Below are 17,887 nucleotides of genomic sequence, written 5' to 3'. Positions count from 1 at the left end.
TTACCTAGTTCTCCCCCTTTGCAAGGATTTTTGCTTCCAGGTCCTTAAAGGAGCATTCCTGGGTTATCGAATTGGCAAGAGGCTTATTGAGCTTTTTAAAACTATTTCCACATATTGCAGAGAGACAGAGAAAGAACTGACAAGTTTTCCAAAGTAAACCTTCTAAAGCAAAGGGAGGGGAGAAAGCCTGCTCTTACTTTTCAATGGGGATAATTAAACCTTTGTTTCTTATGTAACTTTGTATTTGCCCTCCAATATCCTAACATAAGATAACACGTCCCCCCAGGTGTCTGTCCCCCGCAAATTGTGATTGTCACACCCTGGCCAAACTCAGGCCGCAGGGAACTTCCTTCAGTGGAACTTGTGCCAAAGGTACTGCAAGGAAAAGGAATAAGTAGGAGCCATTGTTCACCCTCCAGCTTGTTTATATTTTACCAATACCTGTGCCCTTATGGCGAGTTCTCTGTGGTCATTTGCAGTAGGGAATATAACCAGAGGCCTTGTTTACAGATGGTTTCAATTGCTATGCTGATCTCACCAGTCTTGGCAAGTGGAAGATGTACTGTTCCACTCTGTCAGAGGGGAACAGAAGATTGTGTAAAATATTTTGAATTTGTAAAATTTTGTTTTTCAATAAAATGTGTATGATAGAAAAGCTCCCACTTGTAAATGTTATTATTTGTGATGACTCCAAGCATGATCAATGAAGATGTGGCTCTGTGTGTACAGCACATCAGGTACCGAGTGGGACTCTGGGCTCAGTAATTTGGGGCATTAATGACAGGGGGTGGGGTGGCAGGGTGAGGGGTCTCCAGGCCGTAATTGAAGTTCTCCCCTTGTTAAGGTAAGAAGGATGGTAGGTAATCTGACATCTTCCTAGGTGAAGTGATCCTTCTGGCCATTTCATGAGGATGACAGATACATGCCTGGATATTGTGGGGGTGATGGGGATATCTCCCATTCTTGCTGTGGGTGAGGATATGAGGAGTGGCCCAGCATGGTTCTGAAGAACATCAGAAGTCATGGGAACAAAAATCTGGAAGCACACAATAAGCTCCTGGTCCATTTTGTATTAGAATCCAGTCCCTTGATTATTAGGGATTTTTCACTATGTAACACTCATTACCAGAGTATGAATGGGCAGAATCAAAAAGGTAACTGAATGGCAGAATTGTTTTGTGCTTAAAAAAAAAAAAAAAACAACTCTACATACATTGTGTAAAATTTCTAATAGTAAATTTAGAACCCCTTTGTAGAGCAGCTTGCAGACAACATTTTATGAAATAGCCATTCAACTGGCATAATGGTGCAGGAATACTAATTCGGAGAATGTTAACATAACTCTCAATCTGCCGAATGAACCTAGGCAGAGAGAGGAGCATCCAGGATTTGGGCAGGTAGGCAAGTTGGGTGGGTCACAGGCCCACACCTGATCCCAAGAGGGGATGCCAGGTCGTGGGGGCAAGCCAAGCATGCAAAAGGGAAGTAGCAGAAGGATGGCCTAGGCAGGCAGATCCCCCAGGTCATCTGCAGGCCGCCCTAAGCCAGGTGGTGAGGGCTCAGGCAGGCAGGGTAGAGGCCTGGCCTTGGGGCCCTTGGAGGGCTCCACTAGGGGCTGCCAATCACTTGGGGCCTCCCTGAGCAGCTGCTGGATCTCAAGATGTGTCTGCCAGCTAGATTCAAGCACTCCTGGAGGCGGCCAGGGAGGTGGTCATTCCTCTCCTCCAGGTGGTCCAGACAGGCGTTGACCTGGTCCAACATGCAGTTGATGGCGGCATACACTGCCTATCCAGCTATGTCGTCGTCCTGGCCTTCGGCACCCACATCCACAGCCCTGTTCCACGTGGCAGCAGACAAGGTGGGCTCGTGCACATGCAAGACTCATGTGATGTTGGAGTGAGGCCACGATGGGTGCTTGGTCTCCCTTTTTCTGCTGACCCTCTGTTTTGATCTGCTCTGCACACTGACACCAAAATGGTAGATTTGAAAAGCAAATTGGATCTTAATGGAGTTCACCACATCCAACCCATGTGTCCTTGCTATGGGCCACTTATCTTTTTCCCTTTATCTTTTGCAGTTTATATCATTAACTCTCTTCTCCCATGAGGCCAGAATGTGCGTTCTTCCCTGAGAAGGCCATATTCTTTCACATTCCTGCTCCTGTGCACTTGCTCCTCCTTAATCCTTTAAACTGCCTCCTCTCTTGCCCATGTTCCACATCAACTCTCCTGCAACACACATTTCAGCCTGGTGCATCTTTTCTTCACAGACAGGCCTGATACGGTCAACCAAATCTTCAGTACATTTTTGCCAATTCCTCTTATCAGGGCACCACCCGCATTGTGCCTTCTGGTAAAACCAATGAGTGAACAAGGGAGTTTATGACCTTCTCATGGGGAATATCGGATATCACGGGGGCTCGCCTAAGGAAAGGTACTATTTCAGTGTCCCCTTATGTGCTATAGAATCTTCATATGTGTTGCACTGTATATTGAGCTATATTATACCAGGAGAAAATGAGCAACTAAGCTGATGAATTGGAAACTGGTGGTAAAAGTTTTAAGAACAAGACATATAGATGAAGACATGCACAAGTTAATAAGTCAACAAAGACATTAGCATAGATGAAAGTAATAATTGTGGAACAAAACAACTGGCAAACTGGCCAATACATTGTAAGATGTAGATTATGTTACGTGAATGGTAAGTAGAAAAAGAATCAGAGAAAGTAGATTAGTGTTGGCAGAGCTAGCATGGGAAAGTCTCCAGAAAGGATGTTGTATTTGACCAGAGACATGCATGGTGATAAGGTAACAGTCCTAGTTATCATTTCATGAAAGCTTAGTGTGTGTTAGTCACTGGTCTAAATGCTTTTCATGAACTCACTAAGGGTCATAGCAGCCTGAAGACATAGTTCTTATTAGGATCCTCACTCTACTGATTAGGAAACTGAGGCACAAAACAATGAAGGATATTCAGCTGGTAGGAGGAATAATTGTGATATGAATCCCAAGAGCATACCTCAAGCCCATGAACTGTACACAGTAGGTAAGAAGATATTATTTTCTTCAGACAGACCATGAATGTGGAATGAAGTATAAATGAGACAAGAATGAAAAGCAAGACTTTCCTGGTGGTCCAGTGGTTAAAACTCAGTGCTTTCACTGCTGTGGGCCCAGCATCGGTCCCTGGTCAGAAAACTAAGAACCCATAAACTGTGCAAGACAAGAGAAAAATAAAATAAAAAGAATGAATGGTGACCACAGATCGAGGAGACACTGGTGATCTGAAAGATAGGACCTGTGTGGTAGTGGTCATTGTATGCCAGGGATTGAGAGGGTCCAGCATGTATCCATCTGCTGACGCCAGTCAGAGAGACAAGCCTAGTAACACACAGGAAAGACTTGGCAGATCCTGGGGCAGGATTCACATCAACGGCCCCAGTATTTATTTGTCTTCCCTCCCCATGTGGATTAATTGTCCTTTACTGATTCCTGGACAAGGCCTGCAACAGCTCTCCTGCCCTCTGGATCTTTGTCAGAGTCTCACCTAACAACCCCAGTTCTAGAAGAGCTCACCTGTAAGCTTTCTCAGGGCTTGCAAAGGAGCAGTTAATCTACTGGAAAAGAAACCCCTCTGGGCCAATATCTGGCTGTTTGTTTCTGGTATCTTCGTTTCCTCACTCATAGTTTGGAACTAATTTTCATGTATTTGATTTTTCTGTTTCTTCTGAGTTCTATTTGAGGACTATGAAGCCAAGTGTAACAGCTGCAGCTGGCTGCGATATTCCAGGTTTATTAGTCAAGAGTTATTCAAGGAAACAGAACCAATAAGAGACATTTTATATCTAAATCTATCTATCTATATCTATATCCATCTATCTATATCTATCTATCTATCTATATATTGGCTGTTGGTTTAGTCACTAAGACATGTCCGACTCTTGTGACCCCATGGACTGTAGCCCGCCAGGCTCCTCTGCCTATGGGATTCTCCAGGCAAGGATACTGGAGTGGGTTGCCATTTCCTTCTCCAGGGGATCTTCCTGACCCAGGAATCAGACCTGGGTCTCCTGCATTGCAGGCAGATTCTTTACCAACTGAGCTATGAGGGAAGCCAATATATATATATATATAATCTTGAGGTTTATCTTGAGTTTAGTTCCCTATTTATGGAGGCTGAGAAATTCCACAATCTCCTGCCTACAAGGTATAAAGCCAGGAAAGACAGTGGTATAATTCAGTCCCAGTCTGAAGGCCTGTGAACCAGGGGGGCTGGTGGTGTGAATCCTAGTTGAAGAGAAGGAGAAAACTAGGAGAAATGTTCTATCTCAGGCAGCGAGATAGGGAAAAAAAGGGAAGAACTTTTCCTTTCTCTGCTTTTGTTCCATTTGGTCCCTCAATGGATTGGATGATGCCTACCCACATTGGGGAAGGCCATCTATTTTACTAAGTCACCGATTCAAATGCTCATCTCATCCAGAAACACCCTCACAGATACAACCAGAAATAATGTTTAATTTGGATGCTCCATGACCAGTCAAGTTGGCACATAAAATTAGCCGTCACAGTGTGTAGGGCAACATCATGGACTGCTGCATAACACTGCACACCACGAAGCCTCAAATGATCTTTCCCATGGGAGGGACAGTGCTAGCATTAGATCACCTTTCCTAGGAGCACTGTGCACTGTGACCATGCATTCCAGCTAAGGGACCCCGTGCCTCTGTGGTCCACACGTCATGTAGAGTGTAGATGAGTTAAACACTCAAGGTAGTCAAGCCTAGGGGAACTGCGCCTTCTTGTTTGTACAATTCACAAATTGTGAGCAGGTGCAGAAATCTCTCAGCAAGAGGCCTCCTGGAAGGAAGGGGGCTTCCAGTCTCACTTTGGATAACTGTGAAGCTTAGTGACATTTGCAGCAGAGATATGAAATCCTCATATCTTTCTTCCTATAGCAATAGGAGAAATAACTCTTGTGGTTAGGGTGGGAACATGAATTCAGGAAAAAATTAGGGAAGTGATTTATGCCTGGGCCTTGTAGGAAGGACAAGATTTTCAGAGATAGAAAAGCAGGAAAGGATATGAAATTCCTGAAAACGGTCGTACCAATCCTAGCAAGCTTCTAAGAGTTAGCCTGTTGTCAGTGTTCCCTGGTCTTCCCCAAATGTCTGCAACCTGAACTGACTTGCAAAATATCCAGGTGCAAGCCTTGGGTCCCACACAACATGCACAGCCCAGTACTATCTGACCCCAGGGCTCAGAAACAAGTCCTCTGCATCTCTGCTCTGATACATCTCCATGTCCGTATCTAATATAAAGAACTCATATTTTGCCTGGAAGGAGTAAAACTTGGAAGGCTTCCTGGCTCCTAAGTCACTTCAGTCGTGTCAGACTCTGTGTAACCCCATAGACGGCAGCCCACCAGGCTCCCCCGTCCCTGGGATTCTCCAGGCAAGAACACTGGAGTGGGTTGCCATTTCCTTCTCCAATGCATGAAAGTGAAAGGCGAGAGGGAAGTCGCTCAGTCATGGCCAACTCTTCGCGACCCCATGGACTGCAGCCTACCGGGCTCCTCCGCCCATGGGATTTTCCAGGCAAGAGTATTGGAGTGGGGTGCCATCGCCTGCTCCAAGGCTTCCTGGAGGGGGACCTAGTTGATCTAGGCCCGGGTAAATGGAATGTTCATGCTTTCCAAAGTCTAAGATGACAAGAAACAAAGCACAAGGTATGTGCAAAGGCCTAAGAAGTAGAGCTAGGCTTTGAGGGATGGACACGGATATAGAAAGACTTAGGAATACGAGCAGAGATTTCATGACGTCAGCTGGGCCTTGGGAAATGGACAGTTTCCCACCAGTAGACCTAGCTGAGAGGAATGGCCATTGTCCCCGTCAATCATCGCAGGCCCACCAATGACGATGTTGGGAGGCGGGGGCGTGAAAGGCGGAAGAAGCCCTAGCACGTGCCTAAGCTCCTGACTGTCTGGATTGTGCTATGGGGCTTCCGTAGACCGTTTTCCTCGGTTAGGATTTAACATGGCGGCTCCCTTTCCGGAAATGGCAAAAGTGTAAGTTTTACTAACGTTATTCGTATTTGGCTGTCTGCGGTGTGAGTGGAGAGTCGGGTAAATGGTGTGTCCTGACGGACACTTTGACAGACGTGTCTGCGGGCTCCTGGGTGGATGGCGGAGAAGATCTCTCAGGCACTTCCGGGTTTGGTGTTGGGCATTATTGTAACGGCATGCTGAAACTTGAAGAAGATTTTCTTGGTTTAAATGTGTGTCTCGGAGCCTCCTTCCCAGTTATAGTCTTAATGCTTTGTAGTGTTTGCGGCTTAAAGAGAGGGAAGGGCGGGTGCTTTTGGCTGGGTGGGTGGGGGTGCCAGACAGTCTGGTGACTGGCGGCCACCATGGAGCTGATTCTGCTTTCTATTGTAGGGTGTTTGGGGTGGATATATCGTTGCCGGGGATTGGTTCAAATGTTGATCTTGGCCATTTTTGTGACCTTTCTTCACCATTGAGGGTATTTCTGTTATTTTCCACGTGAAACGAGACAGTAAGGCTCTGAGGGACTGCGTGTGGTGTTAGGACAGCTGACGGCCCTTGGCTGCCTTGGTGTTTTGTGGATAAGGGAAAGGGGAAGTTTTCCCCAGCCACTCATGTTACGAGCTTGCAAGTTACCTAATTTTCCTGCAGCTGTATTAGGCTGTCCATCTGTAAGCAAGTCTCCTTGTAGATCTGTATAATCACTGTTTCCTTCAGGACCTGTGATGGAAAAATCTAGTACTGGCCAGCCGATGGGCCTGTAATGAGAAGAGAGTGGACCCGGAATTAGCTGTCCAGACCTGCCAGATGAGTAAGTGCAACCTTATGTTATGTGGGGCCACAAATGCTGGGAGGAGGGTAGCATCCATCCCATCAGCTGTAACATTATTTAACATGGTGTTGAAATGTCTTCCCTGAGTCTCTAAGATCGGAACTTCCAACAATGTCAGGATCACTCCCTGAGCGCTGCTCAGACACTGTTTCTAATCGATGTCTGTAACTAGTCAGTGGCATCTTTTTCCAGTTCACCGTGAGTGCCATTATTACAGACGTACTGAATTTATTAGAATGTCACATTTCCAAAAAGCCTGATCTTGCCATTTTCACATCAGAGCTCTGATCTGTCTTTTTATCCTTTTGGAAAACACTTGTAATACCAGGCAGAAGCAGGCTGGACTGGATGGGATTGTGAAAAACAAACTTCAGGAATCCAGAGACTGTGGGAGTGCTGTTTTTTTCAGGTAGGGGAACATGGATTTGAATGTAATTTAAAGCCAGCTCTCTTTAGGAAAGGGGAGAAAGATGAGGCCTGTACACCAAGTGAGTGGCAGAGAATGATAGTCTGCCGGTCTATCCCCTCTATAAGTGGGTGGGCATTTACTTTGCAGGGGTCCTGGAGGTATAGGCTAACAATTCAAGTAATATGCGGGTCAGGACTTCATTAAATATTGACCCTTCCACAGTTTGTCGGGCTTTTTTTTTTTTTTTTTGCTTTGCTTTGCTTTGCAGGTGTTGCTGAGACAATGCATCGTGTTTCATTAAAAATAAATTTTATTGTCTGAGTCTGACTCTTTCTTACTGTCATCTTTGAGCCTCAATTTCCACATTTGCAAAATGGGAATCAAACCTTGCTCTCAGGGATATCTCTTGTATGGTTTTTGTAAAGTACTCAGCACACAGGAGGTACGGAGGGAATTAGTACACCATTTCCAGCATATGGGAACAGAACACTGTGGCTTCATTTAGCTCGTCTCCCTACCTGTCCAGACCCCCATTTCAACCAAACATTTGTTTCCTTTCACAGGGCCAGCAAATTACCTCAGATATTACTGGCCTTCTTGGAAACCAGCCTCATTAATCCTGCTATGATGCCAAGAGGTAGCCCAGCAACTCACACTTTGCCTTGCTCTGAGCAACTTTCTTTTCTGGCCATCTCCGACGCCTTATGCCGAAGCTGATGTGGCTCAGCACCAAGTTCAGGCACCAAGACGGTGCTTGTTAACTGGCAATGCGGAAAAGGTCTCCTCTCTTTCATTGTCTGTGTAAAGTTACTTCTTTCCTGGGCAGTGGTTAATTTGTTGAAAATGTGTGGAAGAGTTTTCACAGTTGGGGTGGGGGGAAAGCGCTAAATAGAAATGTGAACTCTTCCAAGGTGCATTCAGAGACACTTCTAACCTCTAGTTTCATAGAAACCTTGGGCTCCTCTGTTGCTCTATTAGCACGGGTTTTATCCAGAAGGAGGCATCACAGAACCTGAATTTCATTCACCAAAGGTTAAAAGAAAATCCACATTTCCTTGTGTATGGAAACTAAAGTGTGTAGTCTTTAGAGGGCATGTTTAAAGACTTTTTGTTTATCCCTGTAATTGGTGAAATTACTTTAAAGCTGTGAAAGATGGGGGTGGTGATAGTTTCCTACTCAGTGAAAACCTGAAGCCTGAGATACTTAGAAAAACCTGTCCTAGGCCCATGTTCCTTCACCAAGTGACATGATGGTGATCAAAACTGGCTTATTTCCTAGTCAAAACAGTTGTGAAACTTAAGAATAACTGTGAGGCCTTCTTCCCTTCCGTACACACTTGTTCCCACTGCCCATCAAAGTCATCTTGTCTGACTTCATTGGAGGCAGGGGTCAAGAAAACCTAAATGGATGGTTTAATCAGTAAATCTGCTGTGTATGGGCAGTTAAAAATAAGTCACAAGGTTGAGGATTCCACAAAGGTGACTCTTCAATTGGTGACAGTCTCACAAATCAGGGCTCTCATGGAAAGAGAAGGTAATCTTCTGAATTGAGATGAAATCTGGCTTTCTGGTTCTTTCCCAGTAATTCATTCCTAGGCCAACCATGTCACATAGGCTCATGAGACAGTACCTCAGTGAATGTCTACTCACTCGTGGGAATGTTAATGTTCTGTAAATTCTTGGTGTGAGGTATTCCTTTGGATACATACCACAAGTGGGATTGCTGGACTAGACGGTCGTTCTGTTTTTAAGTTTTTGAGAGACTTTCATACTGTTTTCCATAGTAGCTGTACCAATTTAGTGTTGAACTAAATGAGTTTCGTGAGCGGTTCTCGGCCACTTTTGATTGTCGGTTCTTTTCAGGAGAAGTACTGGAGAGCTTAAGGGCTCAAAGGGGAAAGCACGCCCCTGATCAGGAAAGATGGAATGACTGACTACATACGGACCTTCGTTGGGGTTCCTAAAGCCTAGAGGTGGGGAAGGGGCCGGGAAGAGTGACCCTCTATAGAGCTGCTCTCAGAGCACAAGGAGAAAGCTGGACAGGAGGACAAAAGTGTCTGCTACCTACTTCTCAGTTCCTGGTACTGCCTGGGATCCTTGTAGCATGGGGACTGAAGATAATAGTGCACATCGCTGAGTGTGACATGAGAGTGGATTACTTTGTGGCAAAGGTGAGACTGATGATGAAGGCTTTACCGTATGTTAAAGCATTCCTCAGAACTTTGGACTTCACTGTTAGGGATGTTCTTGTGTTCCTCCTTCAGTCTGTGCACTGCCTTAGGCTGTCAAAAGCGGCTCGGGAAAGGTGAGCTTTCCCCCTCCTATACTGTGGCCTAGAGCAGTAATCTGAGAGAGTCTCCCGGGAGGTGCCCATTGATGTTGACTACACTTGGTTGAGTAGACCACTCAATTCTTCTGTTGGGACTACCTGTGGCCATAAAGAGGCACATGAAAGTGAGCTGCTGTTGCTGGTGTGTTCTAGTGATCTAGCAGCCAGACACTTCTTCCTTCAACACTCACACACCTCAGGTGCTTTGCTAAAGTCCTAAAGGAGGTGCATATTGGCAACGGCAGCATGTGGGGTGTGGGAAATGTTGAGTCAGGGGCAGAAGTTGGCGGTAGCCTGATGTCAGAATTCTGTGCCTTTGTGCAGAGCGAGGGCACATTGGGATTCCCGAGGAGTCCCAACTCTGTAGGAATGTGGTTGGAACTTTCCACGTTCACTTTCTGCACTCTTCCACTGAGCACACTCTGCACATTGTGTGGAAGAAAGAGGTCCGATGGGTCTTGTCAATGAACTGTCCATGAATCCGGGGCCATTTGCTTCTTTCTGCGCATATGCCGATGAGCATGGATGTCCAGGAACCTCCGGAGTCAGGTGCCCCAGCTGGAGCATGAAGCCCTTGTATTCCTCTTGCTGGAGAGGGCTACACCCTCAGGCTGTGGCTGTCTCTCCCCCCGTGTGTCTGCTACAAAGCCTTTCTAGCAGAAAGGCTGGCTGCTGGTGGCTTCTCTTCCATTTGGGTCTTCCTGTTGATGGGGGTGACATTGCCTCAAGGGGCCTTCTCTGCATTCTGAAGGAAGAAAGTGGTGTTGGTACAACAGTGGAGGGACAGTTCTGCATTGTCTGTGGTGGTGTGCTACTGGAGTCGGGGAGAGGAAAGGGGAGCTCAATGTGGGGAGGGAAAAGGTCCCATGGTTCCCCCATTTCAGGCTTTTGCTTTCTCTTGATTAGAGAAATTTGGGCCCAGCAGGGCTATGAGGAGGAGGCTCTGAGAGTATAAGGAAAGACTGACAGTGGGGAGGACAACGGTCTCTGGTGTAACGACTGTGGTGGGCATTGTGGGTTCATGGCTCTTTCTCCTGTCTCCTTTCTCCATTCTTGTGGCCTTCCTTTGGGTTAGCACAGCTTAGGGACAGAAGATAATAATGGACCCTGATGGGGATTTTCTCTTATAGAGAAAATACGGCTTTCTTGTAAACTAGGACATTTACTATGGGAACAGGATTATTGTCCATTTTCCCAAGTGAATTGTGAGTTTGTCTACAAGTGAAGGCTTGGCTGTCTCTTCCTTGTTCTGTGTGGCCTAGACCCGTGGAAAACGGCTGTTGTGGAAGGGGAGCTCTCTGTCCTGCTGTACTGTTGCACAGTATATAATGTAAGGGAGTTCTGAGAAGGAACTGCTGTTGCTTACACTATTGATTGTTTTTCTGCAGAGATATTTTCTGCCCTTTTCCTGTAGCTTTATGGGCTCTTGGTCACTGCTTTTGCTGCCAGGTCCCTGAAGGAACTCTCTTGGTTTGTCAGATTACCAAGAGGCTTATTTAACTTACAGAAAAGAGTTGCATACATTGCAGAGAGTCAGAGATGGCAACCCATTGCCTGGAGAATCCCAGGGACAGAGGAGCCTGGTGGGCTGCCGTCTATGGGGTCGCACAGAGTCGGACACAACTGAAGTGATTTAGCAGCAGCAGAGTCAGACAAAGAACTGACCCGTATTCCACCATTTTTTAGGAAAGGCAAGAAAGAATGTCTTGTCCCTTTTCAGCATGAGCAGTTTCATTTTCCTTAGTTTCCCTTACAATGTGCTCCCCATGAGATACCCCTGGGTATCTTCACCCTCCCTCCAAGTGCTGATTCCAAAGTCCTGGCCATAGTCAGACCTGCGCAGAGAACTTCCTCAAGAGGAACTTGTGGAAAGAGCACCTGAAGGACAAGTAAAAAGTATGAGTGACTGCTTATCCTCTAGGAGCTTTTTACCCATACATATGTCCTCAGGGGGAATTCTCTGTGATCAATAGGACCACTCGGGATGAGGATTAAAACAACAAACCCTGTTTAGAGATGGTTTAAATCGCTCTGCTGATGTCAGCACTCTGCTGGCAAGTGGAGCTGAACTTCATCTCTCACCATCCCTTTCTCGAGGGCTCTGAAGGAGCAGAGATTTGATCTCCAATTGGCAGAGGGCCGATTTCTGTGTCTTGTGGTGCACAGGACCTGCTCGAATACTTGGTAGGAGGCAAGGACTCAGATCCTGCAGAGTTTTACTTATGGAATTGTAGTGTGCCGCTCTGTCAAAAAGAGTGGCCAGAATGAGCAAAATACGTGCATTCCTGTACAATGTGAATGGTCTCTTCATCCGTCTGGACTTGAATGTGCCCTCCCAGTCCACTATGCTGTCTCCAGCACACACACAAAATGGGTTACTGAGCGTCGCCAGCCAGGCCACCTTGCAGTTTAGATTTGGGTTGGCTTTCTGAGCTTCCTTCGCCTCTTCTTATTCATGTGCAAGCCTACTGTCCTACTTCTCATCAGCTTTGGAAAGGAACAGCAGTGGGCTCACTTCAGTGAATCCTAAGGAGATTCACTGGTTTACTCAGCCTCTCCCAATCAGTCAGACAGAGCACCTTCCAGAATGCTGAAAGGCCTGTTGTAGATTTTCCTCTAGTAGATTGTCAGAGTACTGAGCTACGGATATAGGATATAGTTAAAGCCAGGAACCAAGCACCTGTGCATCTCCTCCGGACCCCAGAACTGATGTGTACTCGAAAGGCTAAGAGGGTAGGTCTTATTCCGTCATGTTTTTATTACCAGATAACAATAAATTACGAAGGTGGAATGAAACTTCAGAGTGGATGGGTGTGTTTACGATATAGATTATGGAGATGCTTTATGGATGTAAACTATCTCCAGACTCATTAGATTGTATACCTTAAATGTGTACTTTTTTTTGTATGGCAGTCATTCCTCATACCTCAATGAAGGGGTTTAAAAACATAATAAAAAAGACCCTTCCATGATCACAAATGAGTGCCCCCTCCATGTGTTTTTAGATTTTAGAACTGAGAGGGAAGACTGTTTCTCCTTGGGGAAATGGGTAATGCCATTTACAGCTTCTGTATTCTGGTTTTGCCTTGGTTTTTCTATGGATACATAGTATTTGCATTAGTGGTGTATAAGGTTAACCTTTAGTCCGTAGGGTTTTGAATTTCATAGAATCACAGCAGTTCTACAGAAGTCGTCAACTTCATGCAGAGGACTTCGGCTCAAGAAGTGACCCTGTGACATCAGCGAGTGGTCATTTGACCAGAAATTGACTTTGGGTATTGTGCCTTTGGGAATGGCTTGGACTTTGGGTTGTTTTCATTTTCTGTAACATATGCTTTTGTGCTTACTCAAGAAATCTTTAAAAATTGTGTACCCATGGGGGCATGTCAACATGCGTGTGTGCTGTATTTGTATTCCACAGGGTGGAAGGCCCTGTCTCAGGCTCATTGGTCTCTCTAGCAGGCCTCTTTTCTCTCAGACCTTCCCACAGCCTTCTATTTTCTATGTCACTGAGTTTCCTGGCCATAGCTACTTGGTTTGGTACACTTTTCATCTTATCCTAGTTGAGCCAGTAATACTTTTGCTATAGTTTGGGACTAGACCCGCAAGAATGAGTGAGAGCTTGCAAAGGTTCACTAGTAACCTTTTACGCAGAGAATGTAAAAAGATATACTGTTGGGACTTCCCCAGCTGTCCAGTGGTTAAGACTCCGTGCTTCCAATATAGGGGGGAGGGGTTCAATCCCTGGTGGGGGAACTAAGATCCCACATGCTGCATGGCATGGCCAAAAAAAAAAAAAAAAGAAAGACATACTGCTGAGTTTCCCTGAGCTAGCCTCATTTCTGTGTCTTTAAAATGTATTTGTTGCTTAAGTTTCTTGTATTTTGTTAAATACTTGTGTTCTGCCAATAAAATTCATTTGCTTCAGAAGATCTCACTTGTATGTGTTTCTTACTCACAATGAACACCAGCATGATCAAGGAAGCTGCGGCTCTGTCGTGGGCATTGTCACCTGAACCGCGGCGGAGCACTAAGCTCTGAAGACTGATGCGTTAAGAGCAGGAGCGGGTGGCAAGGGGATGGGGTCTCCAGGCCATGCTAAAAGTTCCCCTCTCTGTTAAGCTCGCCCCTTTGTTTAGGAAAGTATTCCCCTTAATGTTAGTTACTCATTCCTATCCGACTCTGTGCGACCCCATGGACTGTAGCCCGCCAGGCTGCTCCATCCATGGGATTTTCCAGGCAAGAGTACTGGAGGGGGTTGCCATTCCCTTCCCCAGGGGATCTTCCCAACCCAGGGATCGAACCCTGGTCTCCTGCATTACAGGCAGATTCTTTACCATCCAAGCCACCTGGGAAGCCTGATCCCCTAAAGGTAGCAGGTAATCTAACACCTCCCTAAGAGAAGTGATACTTTAGCCACTTCATGAAGGCCATGAATGCATATTTGGGGATCGTGGAGAAATCTTCTGATACTCCCAAGGACAGAAGAGGTAGGGTGACCAGCATGGTTTTATAGAAGATTAGTTGAGAAGTCAGTAGGACCAAACTAGAAGCAGCAAGCACACAATTAATTCCTGGTGAGGCCTGCATTAGAATCTCGGTCCGTTATGCCTGAGACTGGAGAAGGCAATGGCACCCCACTCCAGTACTCTTGCCTGGAAAATCCCATGGATGGAGGAGCCTGGTGGGCCGCAGTCCATGGGGTCGCTAAGAGTCGGACAAGACTCAGCAAGTTCGCTTTCTCTTTTCACTTTGCTGCATTGGAGAAGGCAATGGCAGCCCACTCCGATGTTCTTGCCTGGAGAATCTCAGGGATGGGTGAGCCTCGTGGGCTGCCGTCTATGGGGTCGCACAGAGTCGGACACGACTGAAGTGACTTGGCAGCACTTGGCAGCAGTGTCTGAGACATCTTTTATTACGCCACACCACTAGGTCTTATAAAGACTTTGTAATAGCAGAATTAAATTACTAAGTGGGTAGAGTTTTTTGTCATTGTTTATTCTTCAAACATATCGATACACTTTCCAGTTCTAACTGGAATTAGACATGCAATTAACGAAAATTGCAGGTCTTACGTATAACTTACCATGGTTTAAACATTTCAGCAGGGACTTCCCCGGTGGTCCAGTGGCTGAGACTCCATGCTTCCAATGCAGGGGGCCCAAGTTCGATCCGTGGCTCGGAAAATAGATCCACATGCCACAACTAAGACCCAGCGCAGCCAAATTAAGAAATATGAAAAAAAATTTTTTTTTCCCAGCAAATAGCCTTACTGTGGTCAGTTACACCCTCCCCACCCCCTCAGGAAAGGAGAGTAAGACTGGCAGTGTGTTCTGCCTGTAGATCTTCAGGGTGGCTGGGTGTCATAAAGATCTTGGGCTGAAGGTGGCAGCAATTCTGTTCTTGCCGTTCAGTCTAGAGGGCCTCAAGCTTCAGTGTCTCATTTCCTGCCCGAGAGGTTCATCGGGATGCAGAGCTCAGATCACTTCTCTTTTTCTCTAATTGCAGCTGGAACTTTGTATCCCTTAATTATCCTCTCCTGCTACAGAACGCGGAGAAGGCAATGGCACTCCAGTACTCTTGCCTGGAAAATCCCATGGATGGAGGAGCCTGGAAGGCTGCAGTCCATGGGGTCGCTGAGGGTCAGACACGACAGAGCGACTTCACTTTCACTTTTCACTTTCATGCATTGGAGAAGGAAATGGCAATCCACTCCAGTGTTCTTGCCTGGAGAATCTGAGGGACGGGGGAGCCTGGTGGGCTGCCGTCTATGTGGTCGCACAGAGTCGGACACGACTAAAGTGACTCAGCAGCAGCAGCAGCAGCTACAGAACGAGTCTCACATAAGACTGTAAGCCATCTCCCAATGGCCCTATTTCAGGTCAGTGGGTGTGATTTTACCTGAGGCATTTGCATTGAGACTGCCAAACACCGTGAAATCCCACTACCATTCTGATTTTAATTGACACGCCAAGCCTCACCAGTGGTTTCCATGGAGGCGGGCCCAGCGCAGGGGTGGGCGTGGCCGTGAGCCATACTGGCGCCTGCTCAGGCCCCGCCCTCAAGAGCAGATGGTGGCACTTGCGCAGGCGCAATGTGGAGGCGGAGCTAGGACTGAAGGGGCGGGAGAAGAGGGCTGGGGATGGGCGGGGCTAATGGCCATAAGGAGGCGGGATCAGAAACGAGGGGCGGGGTCTAGGTTTCCCCAGGCGGGCAGTGGGTGAAGGGCAGGGGCCAGGGCCCAGGACTCTGCATCTTACAGGATGGGGGCGAGGCCCTCTGCAATTGGAGCAGAGGAGTCAGCCAGGTGCCCACCCTCCCTGCTGAGCCCGCCACTCACTTGGCCTTCTGAGTTCCTTGGCTTGCATGAGGTTCTGTGAACACATTTCCCTGCTTATTCATGCATCTCTCAGACAGATTATTGGCACCTACGCTGCAGATGTTGCCTGCAACATTAATGAGAAAGCCCCAAACACTAGCCAGCATAATCCAGAGCTGCATGTTCAAAGAGTGCACCGTGACCAGGGAATGTAAGCAAGGTTGAATGCTAAGAAATCTCTTAATTTTCTGTATTAAAAGACTAAAAGAAAATAATCATCTGGTCATCTGCATCAGCTTTGAAAAGATAAAAATGAAGGGGTATCTGATGTTACCAGAGGCATTTGCTTTTAGTCTATTACCAATACCAGAAAATCAAATTAACACTCAGATCATTAAGTTACTTTCTCTGACATCATCATCACATATATGCACATAATTCACTGTTTACTTAGGGCAATGGCACTCCAATTTCTTTCACAAATCATGTGTTTTTATGAGACAGTGCTACAGGTCAGCCTCCCTGGATACCCACAACAGCTCAACCCGAAGGGGATGTGACTCTTGTTCCAAATGAAAATATGTAATTAACTCACCTGTTTGGAGTTGGGATTTTAGTTGAACTCTTACTTAATATATTGCATATATATATAGGAACATTTAAGGGAATCTTAGTTTTACGTAGTTTATAAGTTTACTTTAAAAAAAAATAGCTTTGGTATTCATGAAGGTTTTCCTCACTGACTGCTTTATTGCCCCTCCCAACTCTGTTCTTCCTCTTGTCTTCTTCCCCTTTGTAAATAAAGTTCTTTTCTTCATATTGCTTAGGCCAAGCACCTTGGCATCCTCCTTGACTCCTCTGTTTCCTTTCATGTCCCACACTAACTCCATCAGCAAATCCTCAGCTCTACCTTCAACATATAAGCAAAGGGCTGCACATCCAGGAACAGGAGGAATTGCTGTGGCCTTTTTTTCAGTCAATTTACCACAGTCTGTATGTGAAAATATGAGCCAATACCTAGAGCAGACTCCCACAAGCAGAATATGGACTCATAAAAAGACATGAGCCAATATACAGAAACAAAGTCAGTATGGAAGGCATGTGCTTACTCAAGGTGTATGAATCCCTTCTAATCCCCTAGGGTGGACACGAATCAAAAATGGGTGTAAAGGAAACATCTGCGGAATTGCAAGGGTTAGAATTTCAGCTCAGTGTGCTCTCTTCATATCCTAAGAGGAGTAGAAAATAAATGGAATCTCCTTTCTACCTCCAGGAGAGTAGAGGAGAAAATAAGCATATAGCCCACAACTTGAATGTTGTGCAAAGTTGAGATGTAGGATTAGAGTTTGAGACCACTGTTTGGGATCAGTACAACTTTGTGACTGAAGGAAGAAATTTTCACAGTTGAGGTATTGGGAAATCATTCTGGCTTATATGTGATTTAGCTTGAACTTTATGCTAACTAGAACAGCCTGTCTTATGACCTGTTTATCATGCAGTGTACATCTGCTTTAGCCATTAAGAAAAGAATTTATTATCCAGAAGTAAAGAATGTCCACTTTGAAGGTAGGGATAAATGCTACCCTCTCCTATGATGCTTATGCTAGTATTCCTTTAAAGATAAGTTTTTCTTCCCAGATTCCAAGGTCCTGCTGATTCACTCTTGTACGTGCGAATCTATCCCTTTTGAAATCTTGAAGGAATGTACTCCTGCATGTTTCTGTTTGATGGTTCTTTGTTCTGAAAAGCTACAAAGCTGTGATGAAAACCATGCTTCTCCAGCACAGCTTCTGAGAATTACTGATAAGTTTTTCCCTAGGCTATAGTCCTTAGTTTGGTTCAAAGAAAACTCTTTTCTATTTCTATTCCTGTAACTGATCGTTTATTCGTTATTTGTGCTGACATGGTTGGCCACCTGATGTGAAGAGTTGACTCACTGGAAAAGTCTCTGATGCT

Source organism: Bos indicus x Bos taurus, chromosome X (genome assembly GCF_003369695.1).
Source record: "Bos indicus x Bos taurus breed Angus x Brahman F1 hybrid chromosome X, Bos_hybrid_MaternalHap_v2.0, whole genome shotgun sequence".
Lineage (NCBI taxonomy): Eukaryota > Metazoa > Chordata > Mammalia > Artiodactyla > Bovidae > Bos > Bos indicus x Bos taurus.
Note: the sequence above shows the minus strand (reverse complement) of the source record.